Below are 22,856 nucleotides of genomic sequence, written 5' to 3' on the forward strand. Positions count from 1 at the left end.
GAGTTTAGGTTGTCCCAAACTTGGTGGGTGTCAAAATAGCTAGCCGTGATGGCCGAGCTATGTACTCAGAATATTGCAAAATGTGCTTTCGCGGAAAAGCTATTTTAAAATCTGTCACCGCGATTGCATAAAGGAGTTCTGTATCTATAATTCTTAAAATAATTGTTATGTATTTTGTGAATGTTTATCGTGAGTAATTTAGTATATTCACCGGAAGTTTGCGGTGGGTATGCTAGTTCTGAACATCACATGCCAATGTAAAAAGATGGTTTTTGATATAAATATGAACTTGATTGAACAAAACATGCATGTATTGTATAACATAATGTCCTAGGAGTGTCATCTGATGAAGATCATCAAAGTTTAGTGCTGCATTTAGCTGTGGTTTGGGTTTATGTGACATATATGCTTGCTTGGAAAATGGCTGTGTGATTATTTGTGTCTATGTACTCTCCTAACATAATATAATGTTTTGCTTTCGCTGTAAAGCCTTTTTGAAATCGGACAATGTGGTTAGATTAACGAGAGTCTTATCTTTAAAATGGTGTAAAATAGTTGATTGTTTGAGAAAATTGAATTGTGGTATTTTAGTTGGTTTTGTATTTCGTGCCGTGCGATGCCATTGGCTGTTGGCTAAGGGTTCCGCAGGCGGAACGGGGTTCCGCTAGCGGAACGTCTGTCCTCAACAGGTTAACCTTGTGACCCATTCTATATATCTGTTGTTCGTCATGTAGGTTGAAAGGGGTGTATCTTGGCAATAACGTTACAAGCGTCAGATGCCATGCGTCAGATGCAGTGGTGTAAAGCTCGCCACCATTGGACACAGGAGCAGTGGAAACGTGTTCTCTGGAGTGATGAATATAGTATAAATATTTGTCATGGGTCCCCAGATCTTCAAAAGGTTCTACAGCTGCACCATCGAGAGCATCCTGACCGGTTGCATCACCGCCTGGTATGGCAACTGCTCGGCATCTGACCGTAAGGCTGTACAGAGGGTAGTATTAGACGTCTAGATAAAAGAGTTGTATAAGCAACAGTGTCCAACTGTATTCTTGACTGGGGGTACATATGGGCAGTACACCAAAAAGGGCTGTAAGGGGAGACGAATATATAACAGTGTCATATATATCAGAGAAACATTTAAATATTAATTCCCAGAAACCTGACAGTTTATGACAGCCCCAAAACATATGCAACAATGTGGCTGGTTCCGTTTTACATCTGACACAGGTAGGATCAAAATCAGAGAATTTTCTTCCAAGTTTGGCCCCGGACGAGTGGATACGGTGAACCACCTTGAATTGAATGAGGCTGTGTCTAGTGCTAAAAGAGGACGAATGCACCCTGTGCAGCAAAGATTCCCAGGTGTCTTCCCCAAGTTCCTCCCCCAAATCCTTTTCCCATCGAGTCTTTAAAGGCACCAAAGAAGGGTTCTGTAAGTCATTAATGATTGCATATACATCTGAAATTGCACCCCTAGGAAGCTTGTTCAGCTCAAAGATGCTCTCTATAGCTGTATTCGCAGGCCTATGGGGAAATTCAGGTGTGTTAGCTCTGACAAAGTTCCTAGTCTGGAGATAGCAGAAAAAGTAGGATTGGGGGAGGTTGAACTTTTCCTGTAGCTGAGTAAAAGAGGCAAATGTATCATCAAAGAATAATTGGGCTAGTGAGGAGAGGCCTAGTGAGGGCTAGATGGCAAAAGCCCTATCATTCAAAGATGGAGGAAATAAAATGTTCTGATTGATTGGGCCTGATAGAGAAAAGCCGGGGAGGCTAAAGGCTAAAAGGAACTGATCCCAAATTTTAAGAGTCGGCTTTACAATTGAGTTGACACACCTTTTGCCTAGGGACACTGGGAGAGACGAGCACAACACAGAAGAAAGTGCAGCAGGTTTACATGATTCAGACTCCATCTGGACCCAGAGTGGTCAAGGGCCAGTAGGATCAGTCTGCAGCCAGTACAAAAGGGCTCTGAGATTTGCAGCCCAATAGTATGTCTGAAAATGTGGTAGAGCTAAACCACCCAGTACCTTAGGCTTCTGTAAATGTTTTCTACCATTTTACATTTTAGTCATTTAGCAGACGCTCTTATCCAGAGCGACTTACAGTAGTGAATGCATACATTTCATACAATATCATACATTTTTTTTCTGTGCTGGCCCCCCCGTGGGAATCGAACCCAAAACCCTGGCGTTGCAAACACCATGCTCTACCAACTGAGCTACAGGGAAGGCTACCAATCTGTGGTACCTTGCCATCCCAAATAAAAAAAATGAATGTTTGATCCAGTGAATTAAAAAAAGATTTTGGAATAAAAATGGGTAAACATTGAAATAAATATAAAAATTTGGGCAACACATTCATTTTAATGACATTAATCCTTCCAATATGAGTCAATTGGAGGTGTACCTGTGGATGTATTTCAAGGCCTACCTTCAAACTCAGTGCGTCTTTGCTTGACATCATGGGAAAATCAAAAGAAAATCAGCCAAGACCTCAGAAAAAAATGATAGACCTCAAGTCTGGTTCATCCTTGGGAGCAATTTCCAAATGCCTGAAGGTACCACGTTCATCTGTACAAACAATAGTATGCAAGTATAAACACCATGGAACCACGCAGCCATCATACCGCTCAGGAAGGAGACACGTTCTGTCTCCTAGAGATGAACATACTTTGGTGTGAAAAGTCCAAATCCCAGAACAACGGCAAAGGACCTTGTGAAGATGCTGGAGGAAACAGGTGCAAAAGTATCTATACCCACAGTAAAACGAGATCTATATCGATGTAACCTGATAGGCCGCTCAGCAAGGAAGAAGCCACTGCTCCAAAACTGCCATTAAAAAGCCAGACTACGGTTTGCAACTGCACATGGGGACAAAGATCATACTTTTTGGAGAAATGTCCTCTGGTCTGATGAAACAAAATAGAACTGTTTGGCCATAATGACCATCATTATGTTTGGAGGAAAAAGGGGGAGGTTTGCAAGCCGAAGAACATCATCCCAACCGTGAAGCACGGGGGTGGCAGCCTCATGTTGTGCTTTGCTGCAGGAAGGACTGGTGCACTTCACAAAATAGATGGCATCATGAGGGAAGAAAATGACAAATTAAGACTTTACAAAAATGTAACAAGTAGACAATACAGACAATTAAAATATCTGACAAGAAACACATTTAACATTCTGTTGATGTTTTCTATTTCATGTCCAGTCATATGGTCATGAGGGAGGAAAATGATGTGGATATATGGAAGCAACATCTCAAGACCTCAGTAAGGAATTTAAGCCTTTGTCTCAAATGGCCTTCCAAATGGAAAATGACCCCAAGCATATTTCCAAAGTTGTGGCAAAATGGCTTAAGGACAACAAAGTCAAGGTATTGGAGTGGCCATCACAAAGCCCTGACCTCAATCTTATTGAAAATTTGTAGGCAGAACTGAAAAAGCGTGTGCGAGCAAGGAGGCCTACAAACCTGACTCAGTTACACCAGCTCTGTCAGGAGGAATGGGCCAAAATTCACCCAACTTATTGTGGGAAGCTTGTGGAAGGCTACCCGAAATGTTTGACCCAAGTTAAACAATTTAAAGGCAATGCTACCAAAATATACTGCTCAAAAAAATAAAGGGAACACTTAAACAACACATCCTAGATCTGAATGAAAGAAATAATCTTATTAAATACTTTTTTCTTTATATAGTTGAATGTGCTGACAACAAAATCACACAAAAATAATCAATGGAAATCCAACTTATCAAGCCATGGAGGTCTGGATTTGGAGTCACACTCAAAATTAAAGTGGAAAACCACACTATAGGCTGATCCAACTTTGATGTAATGTCCTTAAAACAAGTCAAAATGAGGCTCAGTAGTGTGTGTGGCCTCCACGTGCCTGTATGACCTCCCTACAACGCCTGGGCATGCTCCTGATGAGGTGGCGGATGGTCTCCTGAGGGATCTCCTCCCAGACATGGACTAAAGCATCCGCCACCTCCTGGACAGTCTGTGGTGCAACGTGGCGTTGGTGGATGGAGTGAGACATGATGTCCCAGATGTGCTCAATTGGATTCAGGTCTGGGGAACGGGCGGGCCAGTCCATAGCATCAATGCCTTCCTCTTGCAGGAACTGCTGACACACTCCAGCCACATGAGGTCTAGCATTGTCTTGCATTAGGAGGAACCCAGGGCCAACCGCACCAGCATATGGTCTCACAAGGGGTCTGAGGATCTCATCTCGGTACCTAATGGCAGTCAGGCTACCTCTGGCGAGCACATGGAGGGCTGTGCGGCCCCCCAAAGAAATGTCACCCCACACCATGACTGACCCACCGCCAAACCGGTCATGCTGGAGGATGTTGCAGGCAGCAGAACATTCTCCACGGCGTCTCCAGACTCTGTCACGTCTGTCACATGCTCAGTGTGAACCTGCTTTCATCTGTGAAGAGCACAGGGCGCCAGTGGCGAATTTGCCAATCTTTTTGTTCTCTGGCAAATGCCAAACGTCCTGCACGGTGTTGGGCTGTAAGCACAACCCCCACCTGTGGACGTCGGGCCGTCATACCACCCTCATGGAGTCTGTTTCTGACCGTTTGAGCAGACACATGCACATTTGTGGCCTGCTGGAGGTCATTTTGCAGGGCTCTGGCAGTGCTTCTCCTGCTCCTCCTTGCACAAAGGCGGAGGTAGCGGTCATGCTGCTGGGTTGTTGCCCTCCTACGGCCTCCTCCACGTCTCCTGATGTACTGGCCTGTCTCCTGGTAGCGCCTCCATGCGCTGGACACTACGCTGACAGACACAGCAAACCTTCTTGCCACAGCTCACATTGATGTGCCATCCTGGATGAGCTGCACTACCTGAGCCACTTGTGTGGGTTGTAGACTCCGTCTCATGCTACCACTAGAGTGAAAGCACCGCCAGCATTCAAAAGTGACCAAAACATCAGCCAGGAAGCATAGGAACTGAGAAGTGGTCTGTGGTCCCCACCTGCAGAACCACTCCTTTATTGGGGGTGTCTTGCTAATTGCCTATAATTTCCACCTGTTGTCTATTCCATTTGCACAACAGCATGTGAAATGTATTGTCAATCAGTGTTGCTTCCTAAGTGGACAGTTTGATTTCACAGAAGTGTGATTGACTTGGGGTTACATTGTGTTGTTTAAGTGTTCCCTTTATGTTTTTGAGCAGTGTACTAATTGAGTGTATGTAAACTTCTGACCCACTGGGAATGTGATGAAAGAAATAAAAGCTGAAATAAATAATTCTCTCTACTATTATTCTGACATTTCACATTCTTAAAATAAAGTGGGGATCCTAACTGACCTAAGACAGGACATTTTTACTAAGATGAAATGTCAGGAATTGTGAAAAACGGAGTTTAAATGTATTTGGCTAAGGTGTATGTAAACTTCCGACTTCAACTGTATTTCCATCCCAGAAACTAAAATTAGCATATCTTGTTGGACAAATCCAGGTAGTGACTCCTAGTTAAAGTAAAATGTGTTCTGTTGGTGCCTAATGAAGATGACCCAAGATAAGCATCATGATTCCACTATTTATAAGGCAATGCCTATAGAGCAAATAGATTAGGATCAGTTTCACTCTCCGGATCAGAGTTCACCATCTCCATTCACTATGGCATGCTGAGAATAGTGTCAACATCTTTAGTTCATAACAACAATCAAAACAATCAATCCCTAATGCATTAATTGCTTCACTCATATAGTTGTTAACATACTAAACTCAAATCAATCCTTCAGTTTTAAAAATAATTCAGTTTCCAAATCATAATCAAAAACCCAATTAATTATCCAAACAAAATTTCGAATGACATTTCTCAGTGATTCAAATTGGTCCTGTCACTCAAAGTAAATAAACAAACTCAATTTAACACACATCAACATTGGCAGAATGTGCATTTATATTAACATCCAGTATAATTATCCCATAATTCTACTATTAACTGTTTTATCATGATTGTAATACAGATCAGCATCTCAATGCATTCTTAATCTAAATTACTATAATTGTATGTAGTGTGTAGACCTCTACAATCAACCTGATACCCCAAAAGTCTAAATCAATTTTGGGCACAGTTGACCAACCCCTCCCCCCTTTCAGGCACTGATTCTTCTGGTGTCCTTTTCGTCTTCTTCAGATAGCTTTACAGTTCAAAGTGGATGGCCATGATAATGTCCCAATTTCAATGTCTCACCTGAGCCGCCATCACCTTTACCACACATTATTTCTTGTCCATTCGTCAACCAGTATACCAGCAACATAAGAGAAGTTTAGAACAGATTTCTCCCCATGCTCACTCCACGTGGACTCCTATTACACTCCTGAGAAAAGACATGAGAGAAAAGTAGTTGATAGCTTAGATCGGAAGCTGTACATTGGTTGCTGGCTCGGACTCATTTCTCTCTGTAGAAGTGGTGCGGACAGGGCCGTATTAAACGCCTTTGTCACTCTTCTTCAGCCAGTTAGAGGGGGTTTGAGGTACACACACTGTTCATTCCAATTATCTCTTCAATGCATTAAGATACTGTCTGATGTCACTTTTATGATAACCTCGAGAGGACAGATCAGAACAGTTTAGTTCAGTTCATTAACTATATGACAAATGATTACTTAATAATACAAATATCTAAACTTATGTCAAAGAGAATAACAACACATTCTATTGAAACTATTCTTTCAAATTGGCTTATATTCCCCATCACACTGTCAACTTCATTGCAGAGCCACAAGATCAGGAAGTTAGACCTATAACCCATCGGGAACAGAACAGAACAAACAACACAACAATACACTCCTTCACATATCACTCCATACACTCCTACACATCACTCAAGGTGTGTAAACTTCAATCCAAAACCTCAGAGGACTGTTCCCTCCCCCCATTTTGACACATACAGTGAGGGAAAAAAGTATTTGATCCCCTGCTGATTTTGTACATTTGCCCACTGACAAAGAAATGATCAGTCTATAATTTTAATGGTAGGTTTATTTGAATAGTGAGAGACAGAATAACAACAAAAAAATCCAGACAAACGCATGTCAAAAATGTTATTAATTGATTTGCATTTTAATGAGGGAAATAAGTATTTGACCCCCTCTCAATCAGAAAGATTTCTGGCTCCCAGGTGTCTTTTATACAGGTAACGAGCTGAGATTAGGAGCACACTCTTAAAGGGAGTGCTCCTAATCTCAGCTTGTTACCTGTATAAAAGACACCTGTCCACAGAAGCAATCAATCAATCAGATTCCAAACTCTCCACCATGGCCAAGACCAAAGAGCTCTCCAAGGATGTCAGGGACAATATTGTAGACCTACACAATGCTGGAATGGGCTACAAGACCATCGCCAAGCAGCTTGGTGAGAAGGTGACAACATTTGGTGCGATTATTCGCAAATGGAAGAAACACAAAAGAACTGTCAATATCCCTCGGCCTGGGGCTCCATGCAAGATCTCACCTTGTGGAGTTGCAATGATCATGAGAACGGTGAGGAATCAGCCCAGAACTACACGGGAGGATCTTGTCAATGATCTCAAGGCAGCTGGGACCATAGTCGCCAAGAAAACAATTGGTAACACACTACGCCGTGAAAGACTGAAATCCTGCAGCGCCCGCAATGTCCCCCTGCTCAAGAAAGCACATATACATGCCCGTCTGAAGTTTGCCAATGAACATCTGAATGATTCAGAGGACAACTGGGTGAAAGTGTTGTGGTCAGATGAGACCAAAATGGAGCTCTTTGGCATCAACTCAACTCGCTGTGTTTGGAGGAGGAGGAATGCTGCCTATGACCTCAAGAACACCATCCCCACCGTCAAACATGGAGGTGGAAACATTATGCTTTGGGGGTGTTTTCTGCTAAGGGAACAGGACAGCTTTACTGCATCAAAGGGACGATGGACGGGGCCATGTACTGTCAAATCTTGCGTGAGAACCTCCTTCCCTAAGCCAGGGCATTGAAAATGGGTCGTGGATGGGTATTCCAGCATGACAGACCCAAAACACACGGCCAAGGCAACAAAGGAGTGGCTCAAGAAGAAGCACATTAAGGTCCTGGAGTGGCCTAGCCAGTCTCCAGACCTTAATCCCATAGAAAATCTATGGAGGGAGCTGAAGGTTCGAGTTGCCAAACGTCAGCCTCGAAACCTTAATGACTTGGAGAAGATCTGCAAAGAGGAGTGGGACAAAATCCCTCCTGAGATGTGTGCAAACCTGGTGGCCAACTACAAGAAACGTCTGACCTCTGTGATTGCCAACAAGGGTTTTGCCACCAAGTACTAAGTCATGTTTTGCAGAGGGGTCAAATACTTATTTCCCTCATTAAAATGCAAATCAATTTATAACATTTTTGACATGCGTTTTTCTGGATTTTTTTGTTGTTATTCTGTCTCTCACTGTTCAAATAAACCTACCATTAAAATTATAGACTGATAATTTCTTTGTCAGTGAGCAAACGTAGAAAATAAGCAGGGGATCAAATACTTTTTCCCTCACTGTAACTCTCCATGTGAGTAATGTGTGAAATGAATTGTTTCTTAGTATATTAGACAAATGAAAGAAAAACAGTCAAATATTTCATACATGTTGTATCCCGGGTTTCCCGCACATGTCTTTTATCAAAATAATTAATGTGTTTAATTAAAACTCAGAAAAGAAAAACTTCAGAAAATTCCATGTGTGTGCGTGCCCCTTTAAGATACCTTGGCAGTAAGACAAATGGAAAACTCACTAATCCCAAAGGAAATAGAACACACAAATCAAACATAGTATTTTAAAAACACCAACAAATAGTCATAACAAGTGTGTTGCGTGTGGGTATTTGAAAACCTTAAGGTAAAAACAAACAAAAAAGGGCCAGGCCTTATTAAATTTGATAGTTTACATCCTCAATCTCACTGACTCTCCCCAAGATTATAGCCCCGGTAAACATTTCAAAGAGAGACAATGAAACCCCCATTCTCCCAGAAAAAAGAAAAAAAAAACATTTCGTTAGCATTCATTATACTACACCGATTCGGCAAGCCGAAAGATTGAACTACAAACAAACCTGATAATCATGATAAGTCCACTGTACTCCCTCAAATCATTAATCATTAGTTTTAATCTTCCTCAATGTTTATATGTGCTTAATTTAACATGCGCTACCTTTAGATACAATTATCCTGGTATCATTACTAGACCAATGTCCAACAAATATGTGATAGCTGTTTGATTGTTCCTGTTACCCGTCTAAATGTAATCATTTTTCCTGTCGCAAATGTAGTACATTTCTCAGCGTAAGGAATCAGTGATATTTCATCTCAGGCGTTTAATAAAAAGTTGTTAGAGACGTGTTCTCCTATGTCTCCTTTAACATGCATACTGTAGGGGACTATCATCAGTCCCGGGAAGGAAGAATCCTACTCAAAACACATCAGATAAAACAGTGTTTAATTAAGTGATATTGACACCAAAAATAAACAATAAACAAACCCATAACCCCTTTCCAGTAATCTAATCATTTCAACCTGTTCCATAAAGTTAGTAAAAATATAAACCTGTTGTTTAACAAATCAACAACCTTTAAAAAAATTGGTGTTGTCTCATCAGCGTAATAGTCAAAATGAACTGTTTCCCACTCTTAGCTATGATGTTGGCGTGTCCAAAAGGTCAATACTGTTCAGCTTGTACGTTAATGATCTGCCTTCTGTCTGTACTGGGTCTGAAGTTCCAATTAATGCAGATGATACAGTGATATATGTATGCAAAGAGTAAACAACAAGCTACACAAGAACTCACTACCGTAATGGTCCAGGTGACAAAGTGGCTCAGGGACTCATGTTTGCATCTCAATGTAAAAAAACAGTCTGCATGTTCCTCGCAAAGAGGACAACTGATGCTACTGAGCCAGATGTCTATGTGTCAGGGGAAAAGCTTCAGGTGGTATCTGATTTTAAGTACCACGGCATCATACTTGATTCCAACCTCTGTTTTAAAACCTGTTGGGGATAGGGGGCAGTATTGAGAATTTTGAAAAAAATATGTGCCCATTTTTAACTGCCTCCTACACCAACTCAGAAGCTAGGATATGCATACTATTAACAGATTTGGATAGAAAACACTCTGAATTTTCTAAAACTGTTTGAATGGTGTCTGTAAGTATAACAGAACTCATATGGCAGTCAAAACCCTGAGACAATTTCTAACAGGAAGTGTGTATCTGATGTTGAATTACTTTTAAGCCTATGCCATTGAAACACACAGGGACGTATTAATCATTGAGCACTTCCTATGGCTTCCACTAGATGTCACCAGTCTTTACAAAGTGGTTTGAGTCTTCTACTGTGAAAACTGACCGAACAAGAGACTTGGAACATTGGTCATAAGCGGATGGCCGATACAACTCTGTTGGGTACTCTCGTTCCAATACGTTTTAAAAGAGAATGCAATCGTCCGCCTTGAATATTATTGAAGTTCTGATTGAAAAAGGCCCTAATGATTTATACTATACAACGTTTGACATGTTTGAACGAACGTAAATATTTTTTTTCCCTCTTTGATGAAGACAAGTCCGGCGGGTGTTGTTCATGTTTTTGAGTAGCCTACAGGACGCGCTAACAACACGGAGCTTTTTGGACATAAATTATGAGCTTTTTCGAACAAAACTACATTTGTTATGGACCTGGGATTTCTGGAAGTGCCTTCTGATGAAGATAATCAAAGGTAAGGGATCATTTACATAGTATTTTTGATTTTAGATCTCTCCAACATGGCGCTTAGTCTGTATCGCAAAGCCTATTTTTCTGGGCGCAGTACTCAGATTATTGCAAAGTGTGATTTCCCAGTAAAGTTATTTTTAAATCTGGCAATGCGGTTGCGTTCAAGAGATGTTAATCTATAATTCTTTGAATGACAATATAATATTTTACCAATGTTTTCAAATAGTAATTATTTAATTTGTTGTGCTGATTGACTGGCGGTATTGGAGGGAAAATATTTCCTCAACATCAACGCCATAGTAAAACGCTGTTTTTGGATATAAATATGAACTTGATAGAACAAAAAATGCATGTATTGTCTAACATAATGTCCTAGGAGTGTCATCTGATGAAGATTGTCAAAGGTTAGTGCATAATTTTAGCTGGTTTTCTGCTTTTGGTGACGCCTGTCTTTGCATTGACAAAACATTACACACAGCTATTTTCAATGTACTGTCCTAACATAATCTAACTTTATGCTTTCGCCGTAAAGCCTTTTTGAAATCGGACAACGTGGTTAGATTAAGGAGATGTTTATCTTTCAAAGGGTGTAAGATAGTTGTATGTTTGAGAAATTTGAATTATGACATTTCATTGTTTTCAAATTTGGCGCCCTTGATATTTCACCTGCTGTTGATAGGGTGTACCAGGGGTGGGACGCTTGCGTCCCACGTTCCCAGACAGGTTAAAAAGCAAATGAAAAAGGTAACTCAAATAACCAAATTCATCCTAGCTAATTTCCAAAACATATGAAATTGTTAAGCATATGTTACTATCCAAACTTCAGATTAAGACTCATTTCCATATTCACTCAACTCTCATATCAAAGTCACACAATGCTATTCTCAAACATACCTAATCAATTAGTTGTTTTTTAACAATATTTTAAGCTGCAGGAATATTTTATAATTTCTATCTCATGGTTAGTTCCTAGGATAATGCAACTCATACATTTACATCTCCTAATACTTCTAAAATGGAGTACAGGTTTAAAACAATTACAGGTGCACCTTACTATCTTATACTATATCATAAAGGGTCTTAACTAGTTCACACAGATTCTGGATGTTTTAACCTCTTGGGGCTAGGTGGGACGCTAGCGTGCCACCTGTGGTGCACTCCATCAACAGCAGGTGCATTTCAAGAGCGGCAAATTTGAATCCAAATAAATGTCAAAATTCAAATTTTTCAAAAATACAACTATGTTACACCATTTGAAAGATAAACATCTCCTTAATCTAACCACGTTTTACGATTTCAAAAAGGTTTTACGGCGAAAGCATAAATTTAGAGTATGTTAGGACAGTACATTTACAAGAGTTGTGTGTAATGTTTTGTCAAGTCAAAGACAGGGTCACCAAAACCATAAAACCAGCTAAAATGATACACTAACCTTTTACAATCTCCATCAGATGACACTCCTAGGACATTATGTTAGACAATGCATGCATTTTTAGTTCTATCAAGTTCATATTTATATACAAAAACAGCGTTTTACTATGGCATTGATGTTGAGGAAATCGTTTCCCTCCAATAACCGGCAGTCAAGTCAGCGTCAGAAATTAAATAATTAAAATTAGAAAACATTGTTAAAATATTATATTGTCATTTAAAGAATTATAGATTTACATCTTTTGAACGCAATCAACTTGCCAGATTTAAAAATAACCTTACTGGGAAATCACACTTTGCAATAATCTGAGCACTGTGCCCAGAAAAATACGCGTTGCGATACAGACTAGACGTCATGTTGGGGAGATCTAAAATCGAAAATACTATGTAAATAATCCATTACCTTTGATTCTCTTCATCAGATGTCACTTCCAGGTATCACAGGTCCATAACGAATGTAGTTTTGTTCAAAAAAGCTCATCATTTATGTCCAAAAATCTCCGTCTCGTTAGCACATGATGTAAGCCAGCCGGACTTCTCGTCATGAACGAGGGGAAAAAATATATTTCCGTTCGTTCAAACATGTCAAACGTTGTATAGCATAAATCATTAGGGCCTTTTTTAACCAGAACATGAATAATATTCAAGGTGGACGAATGCATAGCCTTTTATAACGTATTGGAACGAGGGTACCCAACATGAAGTAGCGCGCCAGGTGTCTAATGGGACATCACCGTTCCATGGCTCTTGTTCGGTCAGATCTCCCTCCAGAAGACTCAAAACACTTTGTAAAGGCTGGTGACATCTAGTGGAAGCAATAGGAAGTGCCAAAATATTCCTAAACCCCTGTGTCTTTCAATGGGATAGCTTTAAAGTCAATACAACACATCAGGTATCCACTTCCTGTCAGAAAATGTCTCAGGGTTTTGCCTGCCAAATGAGTTCTGTTATACTCACAGACACCATTCAAACAGTTTTGGAAACTTTAGAGTGTTTTCTATCCATATATAATAAGTATATGCATATTCTAGTTACTGGGTAGGATTAGTAACCAGATTAAATCGGGTACATTTTTTTTATCCAGACGTGCAAATGCTGCCCCCTAGACCCAACAGGTTAACATTAAATGGCCAAAACTAGTTCACACAGATTCTAGATATGTAACGCTAAATTATCAAACCCAGGGCATACATGGCTAGCACATTTAAAATAATCACTTCTGAGGATCACTTAGACACTTTTCAGAATGAGGTCCTTCTTCCAAAAGGGTTTCACCTGGTACCGTGAAAGGTTCTGTGCTTCACACAGAACCTAAGTGTCTTTGAGTCGACTAACTCTCAGATCATCCTCCACTGACTCAGCCCTGTTTACGCCTCCAAGGTGCCCCCCTCACACAGGAATACACACTCAGAGCCTACGTAACAGAGGCTTTTCTTAAAAACTCGACTTTGCGTGTTTCTCTCACCTCTTTATTTTTTGAAAACTAAGTTCGAGATGTGATATCCACTCGGCTCGCTGCCTCTCAGATCAAAGGTGGGTCCATCTGCTTCGTTTCTGAAGTTTGGTCTCCCTGTGATGCCAAGTTTGAGGGATCCCTTGTGCACTATTTACCCAGGTCATCAGGAGTGGTCACCAAGTGAAGATTCACATCCCATCCTCGTCGCCATATGTGGTGGTCAATTTCTTTACTATCAAATGAGGAGAGACAAACTTATCACACAAGTCAGAATTATACTTAAACTAAATCTTTAATCACTTATTAATAAGGAAGCAGGTCAACACAACTCACACATATAAAGTGAATCGATTGAGTGCGCTACGATTATGGCTGGTCATGGCTGGTCGACGATTCACGCTCAGATGATTCATTGAGAGCCCCGAGACAAAAGTACAAAGGTATTTTATAGCCAAGATACACCCCTTTCAACCTACATGACGAACAACAGATATATAGAATGGGTCACAAGGTTAAGATTTGTATGAAAGATACCTATAATACATAGCAGACAGTATCTGCTGTGTCAACAGTTTTCATTGTGTAGAGACCAGTGTCTGGCCCCGTATTGAACAGAAACATTAACTCATGCTCTGGAATGCTCTTTAGGTTTTATCACCCAAAAGACATCGTAAATCTTCTGCCAGTGTTATCTCCCAGAGGCCCATCCTCAGTAGAACACACAAACAATAGTTAAGAATACTCTATTCTGTTGCATAAAACAACCATTTGATGCAATAAGAGTATTATAACATAATCTTGCAATTTTTCCACCATACAATCACATTACATGAAATAGTTTAGTTAAGAGCTAAGAGCTATACCTATAGAGGGCAGCAGAGTTTTTTAGAAAGTAGACTCTGCTACCAATGACTCACTGAACAAACTCATTGTGCTGGTGAAGTGATTATAATCTCACTCACTCTGTCTCTGTCTCTGTCTTTGTCTCCCTCTCTCCCTCTCTCTCCCTCTCTTACCCTCCCTCCCTCCCTCCCTCCCTCCCTCCCTCCCTCCCTCCCTCCCTCCCTCCCTCCCTCCCTCCCTCCCTCCCTCCCTCCCTCCCTCCCTCCCTCCCTCCCTTGCCATAGGGAATGTTCTGCTCATCAGGGACTAGCTGATTGATTCTGACATTTCCGCAGCCTGATCATTGACAATTTCCTCCTGTCCTGAATATAAACGTGTGTAAATGTCTCTCTGAGCATTTATATTTGACTGAGTAAGAGTGTGTGTGCATAGTGTGTGCATGTGTCTGACAGACAAAAATAACAACACAGAGATGCTTACATGACCATTCACAGTATACACACACACGCACACACCAACCTCCAATTCAGCAGAAGCAATAGTAGGCTGTCAATCTGTCAGTGTTAAATCCAAATGTACTCCCTGCATCATTTCAGAAAGAGAACAGTGGAATGGCTAGGCTACTGTATGGACATACAGCACAATACCTGTATATTTGCACAGCTTTTCTGAGTATAAACAGACATATTAATGATCATGATCATCACTACTTGGCGCTTGCAATGCCAAGGTTGTGGGTTTGATTCCCACGGGGGACCAGTACGAAAAAAACGTATGAAAATGTTTGCACTCACTACTGTAAGTCGCTCTGGATAAGAGTGTCTGCTAAATGACTAAAATGTCAAATGTACTTAACTGGTAGGCAGCTGTTGTTACTCTATCCACAGAATGATGTCATAATGAGTTTACCAGATTGCCTTGCGCAACTAACACACGTTAGTTTGCAATTTCATTATGTAAAAACTGGTGCAAAAACCTTTCCAGCCCTAACGCCAGATTCGGGAATTTACCTGTCTTATATCAGCTCGCTTGTACTCAGATGATAGGGGGGGAAATATCTGAGGTGTGTCCTTAAAAACATGATCCAAAGTGCTAATATCAGGCAGCGCTGATGTTGATATTTAAGACCAACCAAAAGCTGTCCAGCCATGATGCACACTGCCCATATGCGCATTGAACAAGAGTAGCCTAATGTGCTTTTAGTGCCTGCATACGTATTTAGAAACATAAACTCATGTTTTTTCCCCATTTCGTTTTATTTGGTTAAAAACCAAGCATAGCCTCCCCTCATCTTAATGAAGGCCAATGACTGGAACAAATTACAAAAATCACTGAAGCTGGAGACATATCTCCCTCACTAACTTTAAGCATCAGCTGTCAGAGCAGCTTACTGATCATTGCACCTGTACATTGCCCATCTGTAAATAGCCCACCCAACTACCTCATCCCCATATTGTTATTTTAATTTATTTTGCTCCTTTGGACCCCAGTATCTCTACCTGCACATTCATCTTCTGCACATCTATCACCCCAGTGTTTAATTGCTAAATTGTAATTATTTTGCCACTATGGCCTATTTATTGCCTTACCTCCCTAATCTTACTACATTTGCACACACTGTATATAGACTTTTCTATTGTGTACATTTGTTTATCCCATGTGTAACTCTATGTTGTTTGTGTCGCACTGTTTTGCTCTATCTTGGCCAGGTTGCAGTTATAAATGAGATCTTGTTCTCAACTGGCCTACCTGGTTAAATAAAGGTGAAATAAAAATGTAAAAAAGGCCTTTTGCTGTCCTTCCCAATGCAATCCCGAAGTAGTCAAGACTGTCGATAAAGGGTTTGGCTCCTGAGACAGCTTGGAAATAAATCATAATCGCCAAACCTTTATTAAAATATAAACTTTGAGTGAAGTAAAACAGTGAGCTGACATTCTCTTTTTATCTATGCATTGCAGGCAGGCCCACATTATTTTAACCATGCAGGTACTGTTTTGGACATGCGTAAAACCCTCTCCATGATGTAGGCTACCTGTCCCCTCTCCATGATGTAGGCTACCTGTCCCCTCTCCATGATGTAGGCTACCTGTCCCCTCTCCATGATGTAGGCTACCTGTCCCCTCTCCATGATGTAGGCTACCTGTCCCCTCTCCATGATGTAGGCTACCTGTCCCCTCTCCATGATGTAGGCTACGTGACCATGACCATCATGAAACCTCGGTGAATACCAGCGAACCTCGTATTTAGAAGTTATCTGTAATCTATAAACCTGTATTGCTTGTTTTCCGTTTCATATGTTCAAAACCCAAGCCCTCTCTTAGGCCTACTATAACAAAGGCTGGTTCAACAGCAATGTGTGTCTTTTTTATCCTAGTGGTTTTTGATATCATTATATTTTAAATATATTTATTGTTGTAAACACATTTTTACTTGTGTGTCATTACATTTTATTACAACCACACTTATTAGAATGACTCACCTTCCCGGTTTTATTGTGACAACGTCCGTGGCGCGTTTGCAATTTAACTTCTGGAGATGTGTAAATGCGATCTGATCTGTAAAATGGTTCCGATCATGTTCATAAAACAGGCCTATTTGGGAGCAGAATAACCATGAGTAGACATTCTCCCTTTCTATTTATATTGGATCTTTGTCCAGCTACTGTGAAAAGTTTGGAAGTGCGTAAAACCCTCCATAGTCTGCGTTGTTTTAATAAAGTCAGCAAAAAAAGAAACGTCCTCTCACTGTCAACTGCGTTTATTTTCAGCAAACTTAACATGTGTAAATATTTGTCATGTCAGGAGGAGCTTGCATTAAGGGTACCACATGAGGGAAATCCAAATCAATCCCGCTCCAGAGTACAGGCCTCGGTGTAACGCTCATTCCTTGGACGATAAGCGCGAATCTGACCATCACCCCTGGTGAGAAAAAACCGCGACTCATCAGTGAAGAGCACTTTTTGCCAGTCCTGTCTGGTCCAGCGATGGGGGGTTTGTGCCCATAGGCGACATTGTTGCCGGTGATGTCTGGTGAGAACCTACCTTTTGTGGACAGTCTGAGCACTGATGGAGGGATTGTGCGTTCCTGGTGTAACTCGGGCAGTTGTTGTTGCCATCCTGTACCTGTCCCGCAGGTGTGATGTTCGGATGTACCAATCCTGTGCAGGTGTTGTTACACGTGGTCTGCCGCTGCGAGGACGATCAGCTGTCCGTTCTGTCTCCCTGTAGCGCTGTCTTAGGCGTCTCACAGTACGGACATTTGCAATTTATTGCCCTGGCCACATTTACAGTCCTCATGCCTCCTTGCAGCATGCCTAAGGCACGTTCACGCATATGAGCAGGGACCCTGGGCATCTTTCTTTTGGTGTTTTTCAGAGTCAGTAGAAAGGCCTCTTTAGTGTCCTAAGTTTTCATAACCGTCACTTTAATTGCCTACCGTCTGTAAGCTGTTAGTGTCTTAACAACCGTTCCACAGGTGCATGTTCATTAATTGTTTATGGTTCATTGAACAAGCATGGGAAACACTGTTTAAACACTTTCCAATGAAGATCTGTGAAGTTATTTGGATTTTTACACATTATCTTTGAAAGACAGGGTCCTGAAAAAGGGACGTTTCTTTTTTTGCTGAGTTTAGTATATGCCACAGGGAGAAATGATTGTGCTTGTAAGTGTGACATAGCCTATTTAAAACAAATTGCTGTTTCGTTTTGGTTAGAATTTGATTAGAATTATTCGTTCTCTTTTTAGCTCTTATCAAAAATGAATTTAATCTCGCTTATTGACAAGCCCCTATATTTGTGTGAATACTATTGAAGCCATGCAGTTAGAACAATATGGACTGCAAATTGGTTCAAGTTAACATATTTAGCAAAGATTAAAATACCGTAAATACACAACTTAAAGCAACCATATATTTAACCATGGAGCACGTTCTGATTGGCCAGTGAGGAGCCAAGCCTCGACATACCCACAATTTGTTAATTTCTAAAACCCCAGCCCTATCACGCCAATGCGTGATAGGGCATCTCACACACCCCTGAACCTATAGCAGCTACCGACTGGGCTTAGATTTACCATTGCGTTAGGTTTGTTCAAATAGAGCCCTGGGTCTTATTCCAGTGCTGGCTGGGAGCTAATGCTGTGGGTTGGGTGTTAATACAATGTATCAAAGGCAGAGTAGCTTAACTTCAAAATCAATGTGTCTGTGTGTTCGTGCTACATGAATGTGACTTCCTGCTCCAGTCTCAAATCGACTACGTCCTGCCTCCAGCCATACATTGTAGAGCAGGACAGGTCAGTAGAGTCTAGAGTTGGTGCTACGGTATGGACTGACTTCTCTCTCTCAATTTCAATTTCAATTCAAGGGGCTTTATTGGCATGGGAAACATATGTTTACATTGCCAAAGCAAGTGAAATAGATAATAATCAAAAGTGAAATAAACTGTAAAAAATGAACAGTAAACATGACACTCACAAAAGTTCCAAAAGAATAAAGGCATTTAAAATGTCATATTATGTTTATATACAGTCTTGTAATGATGTGCAAATAGTTAAATTACAAAAGAGAAAATAAATTGTATTTACAATGGTGTTTGTTCTTAACTCGTTGCCCTTTTCTTGTGGCAACAGGTATTTCACCCAATAGATATGGGGGTTTATCAAAATTGGATTCGTTTTCGAATTCTTTGTGTGGGTCTGTGTAATCTGAGGGAAATATGTGTCTCTAATATGGTCATACATTTGGCAGGAGGTTAGGAAGTGCAGCTCAGTTTCCACCTCATTTTGTCTCCAGATTAATTTCTCTGTAGGTGATGGCTTTATTATGGAAGGTTTGAGAATCGCTTCCTTTTAGGTGGTTGTAGAATTTAACAGCTCTTTTCTGGATTTTGATAATTAGTCGGTATCGGGCTAATTCTGCTCTGCGTGCATTATTTGGTGTTTTACGTTGTACATGGGGGATATTTTTGCAGAATTCTGCATGAGTCTCAATTTGGTGTTTGTCCCATTTTGTGAATTCTTGGTTGGTGAGCGGACCCCAGACCTCACAACCATGAAGGGTAATTGGTTGTGTAACTGATTCAAGTATATTTAGCCAGATCCTAATTGGGATGTCAAATGTTATGTTCCTTTTGATGGTGTAGAAGGCCCTTCTTGCCTTGTCTCTCAGATCGTTCACAGCTTTGTGGAAGTTACCTGTGGCGCTGATGTTAAGGCCGAGGTATGTATAGTTTTTTGTGTGCTCTAGGGCAACGGTGTCTAGATGGAACACCAGGTCTGACAGAATCTGTGCAGAAGATCTAGCTGCTGCTGTAGGCCCTCCTTGGTTGGGGACAGCACCAGATAATCAGCAAACAGTAGACATTTGATTCTAGTAGGGTGAGGCCGGGTACTGCAGACTGTTCTAGTGCCCTCGTCAATTCGTTGATATATATGTTGAAGAGGGTGGGGCTTAAGCTGAATCCCTGTCTCACCCCTGGCCCTGTGGAAAGAAATGTGTGTGTTTTTGCCAATCCATGTTTGTGTACATGGATTTTATAATGTATGTTTTCCCCCTAACACCACTTTACATCAATTTGTATAGCAGACCCTCATGCCAAATAGAGTCTAAAGCTTTTTTTAAATCAACGAAGCATGAGAAGACTTTTCCTTTGTTTTGGTTTGTTTGTCAATTATGGTGTGCAGGGTGAATATGTGGTCTGTCATACGGTAATTTGGTAAAAAGCCAATTTGACATTTGCTCAGTACATTGTTTTTGCTGAGGAAATGTACAAGTCTGCTGTTATCGATGATAATGCAGAGGATTTTCCCAAGGTTGCTGTTGACGCATATCCCCCAGTAGTTATTGGGGTCAAATTTGTCTCCACTTTTGTGGATTGGGGTGATCAGTCCTTGGTTCCAAATATTGAGAAAGATGCCAGAGCTGAGGATGATGTTAAAGAGTTTAAGTATAGCCAATTGGAATTTGTGGGAAAAAGCAGGAGCTGATACAAAAAAAACGCTGGTTGACTTGACAAAGAAGACAAACTGGCAACAGACAAACAGAGAACACAGGTATAAATACACAGGGGATAATGGGGAAGATGGGCAACACCTGGAGGGAGGTGGAGACAATCACAAAGACAGGTGAAACAGATCAGGGTGTGACAGGTATAGCATGGACTACACTGTAAAACCAATTGTTTAGGATCTGAACACAAAACTAAACACTTTTCAGTAACACTTTTTAAACACGTCAAGGCATTTAGAATTTCCATAAAAATGGATCACAGTCTTTAGATTGGAAATTCCAGAACATGTTTATTGCTGTAACACTTTTTAAACACATGAACATGTTTATTCAGCACAAGGCATTTAGGTTTTAAACACTACTGTATGGTGTAAAGCCAGATTTGAATATTTCCAAGCAATCCTTTCGAGTGAATGTGAGAGATACCCACCCATGACTGCTTTTCTTAGTTTCTTAGTTACAGAGACATGGTTGTTGCATTCAAAAACTCATATTCATTAAGCCTTCACCAACTGACGCTAAGAGAATGTGAATCAATAAAAAGTAAACCCTTTATGACCACATATTATACATGTCATGAGGCCTTTAGTTATGGCTTAGTTATCCTTGACATTGTGGTCTGAAAATCCTCATGAGCCACATCAGCCCAGCAAGTCACACTACGCTAGTTTGTGAAGTGAATAAGTAATTCATATCGGAATCCAGCCAGAGGGAGGATATCCAACAATTGGAATATTTTAGCATCCCTAACCTGCAGAATGACTGCTGTGGTGAAAGACTTAATAAACAAGACTACCTAAACTGGAACAACCATCTCAGTAACAGGTGCAATAAGTCCAACTCCTTACAGATTGGATTAGTTTAGACGATAGGAAAGTAAACACTAATGTTTAAAATCTGAACACTTAAGAGATATATTGTGTTTTCCTGGTTGGAAACTGACTGGAAAAGCTGACTATTTAATCTTGCATTAAGAACACTTATTGACAAATCTAAATGCCTAATGTTTATGTTTAAACACTGACATTAAAGTTATAAACATGACATGTGTTCTATGGTTTTAGATTGTACTTTATTCTGTAGCCTACTGGTGCTATGGACTACTTGGCCATTCAGATTCCTCCACCCCATATACAGTAACATTCTCCACAGATGATTCACTGAGAACGTCTGCTTCAGTAAGACATTTATACCCTCTGACATCTATACCCTCAGAGACATCTATACCCTCAGAGACATCTATACTCTCAGAGACATCTATACCCTCAGAGACATCTATACTCTCAGAGACATCTATACTCTCAGAGACATCTATACCCTCAGAGACATCTATACTCTCAGAGACATCTATACTCTCAGAGACATCTATACCCTCAGAGACATCTATACTCTCAGAGACATCTATACCCTCAGAGACATCTATACCCTCAGAGACATCTATACTCTCAGAGACATCTATACTCTCAGAGACATCTATACCCTCAGAGACATCTATACTCTCAGAGACATCTATACTCTCAGAGGTGCAGGGGCATCAAATCAGTAGTATTCAAAAACACATTAAAGCAACATTTATGAAATTTGCCTGAGTTCTGGGCTGGCGCTGAAAAGAGGGCAATCTCAGTCACTTATGCAGAGCTTCTATGTCATCCATGTTTTTAATTGCGATGGGATCTCAGCTTTAAAGGCATTGTCTTATATCTCTACCATGTAAAGTAGAATGATAAAAACTATTGGATTTGGAGAGGGAAACAAATAAAATGAACTACCTGGGGGCACTGCCCTGATGCTATCTGGTATCGTTGGAAAAATAGCCTTTTCAAATTCTCAAATCACAATAATGTATTTATATTTGGAAAGTATTCAGACCCCTTGACCTTTTCCACATTTTGTTATGTTACAGCCTTATTCTAAAATGTATTAAATATATTTTTCCCTCATTAATCTACTCACAATACCCAAAGCAAAAACAATTATAATAATAATACCTTATTTACATAAGTATTCAGACCCTTTGCTATGAGACTTGAAATTGAGCTTAGGTGCATCCTGTTTCCATTGATCATCCTTGAGATGTCTCTACAATTTGATTGGAGTCCACCTGTGGTCAATTCAATTGATTGGACATGATTTGGAAAGGCACACACCTGTCTATATAAGGTCCCACAGTTGACAATGCAGTAAAAGGCACATGACAGCCCGCTTGGAGTTTGCCAAAAGGCACCTAAAGACTCAGACCATGAGAAACAATATTCTCTGATCTGATGAAACCAAGATTGAACTCTTTGGCCTGAATGCCAAGCGTCACGTCTGGAGGAAACCTGGCACCATCCCTACAGTGAAGCATGGTAGTGGCAGCATCAAGCTGTGGGAATGTTTTTCAGCGGCAGAGACTGGGAGACTAGTCAG

Source organism: Salmo salar, chromosome 10 (assembly GCF_965601325.2).
Source record: "Salmo salar chromosome 10, fSalSal1, whole genome shotgun sequence".
Taxonomy (NCBI): Eukaryota; Metazoa; Chordata; class Actinopteri; order Salmoniformes; family Salmonidae; genus Salmo; species Salmo salar.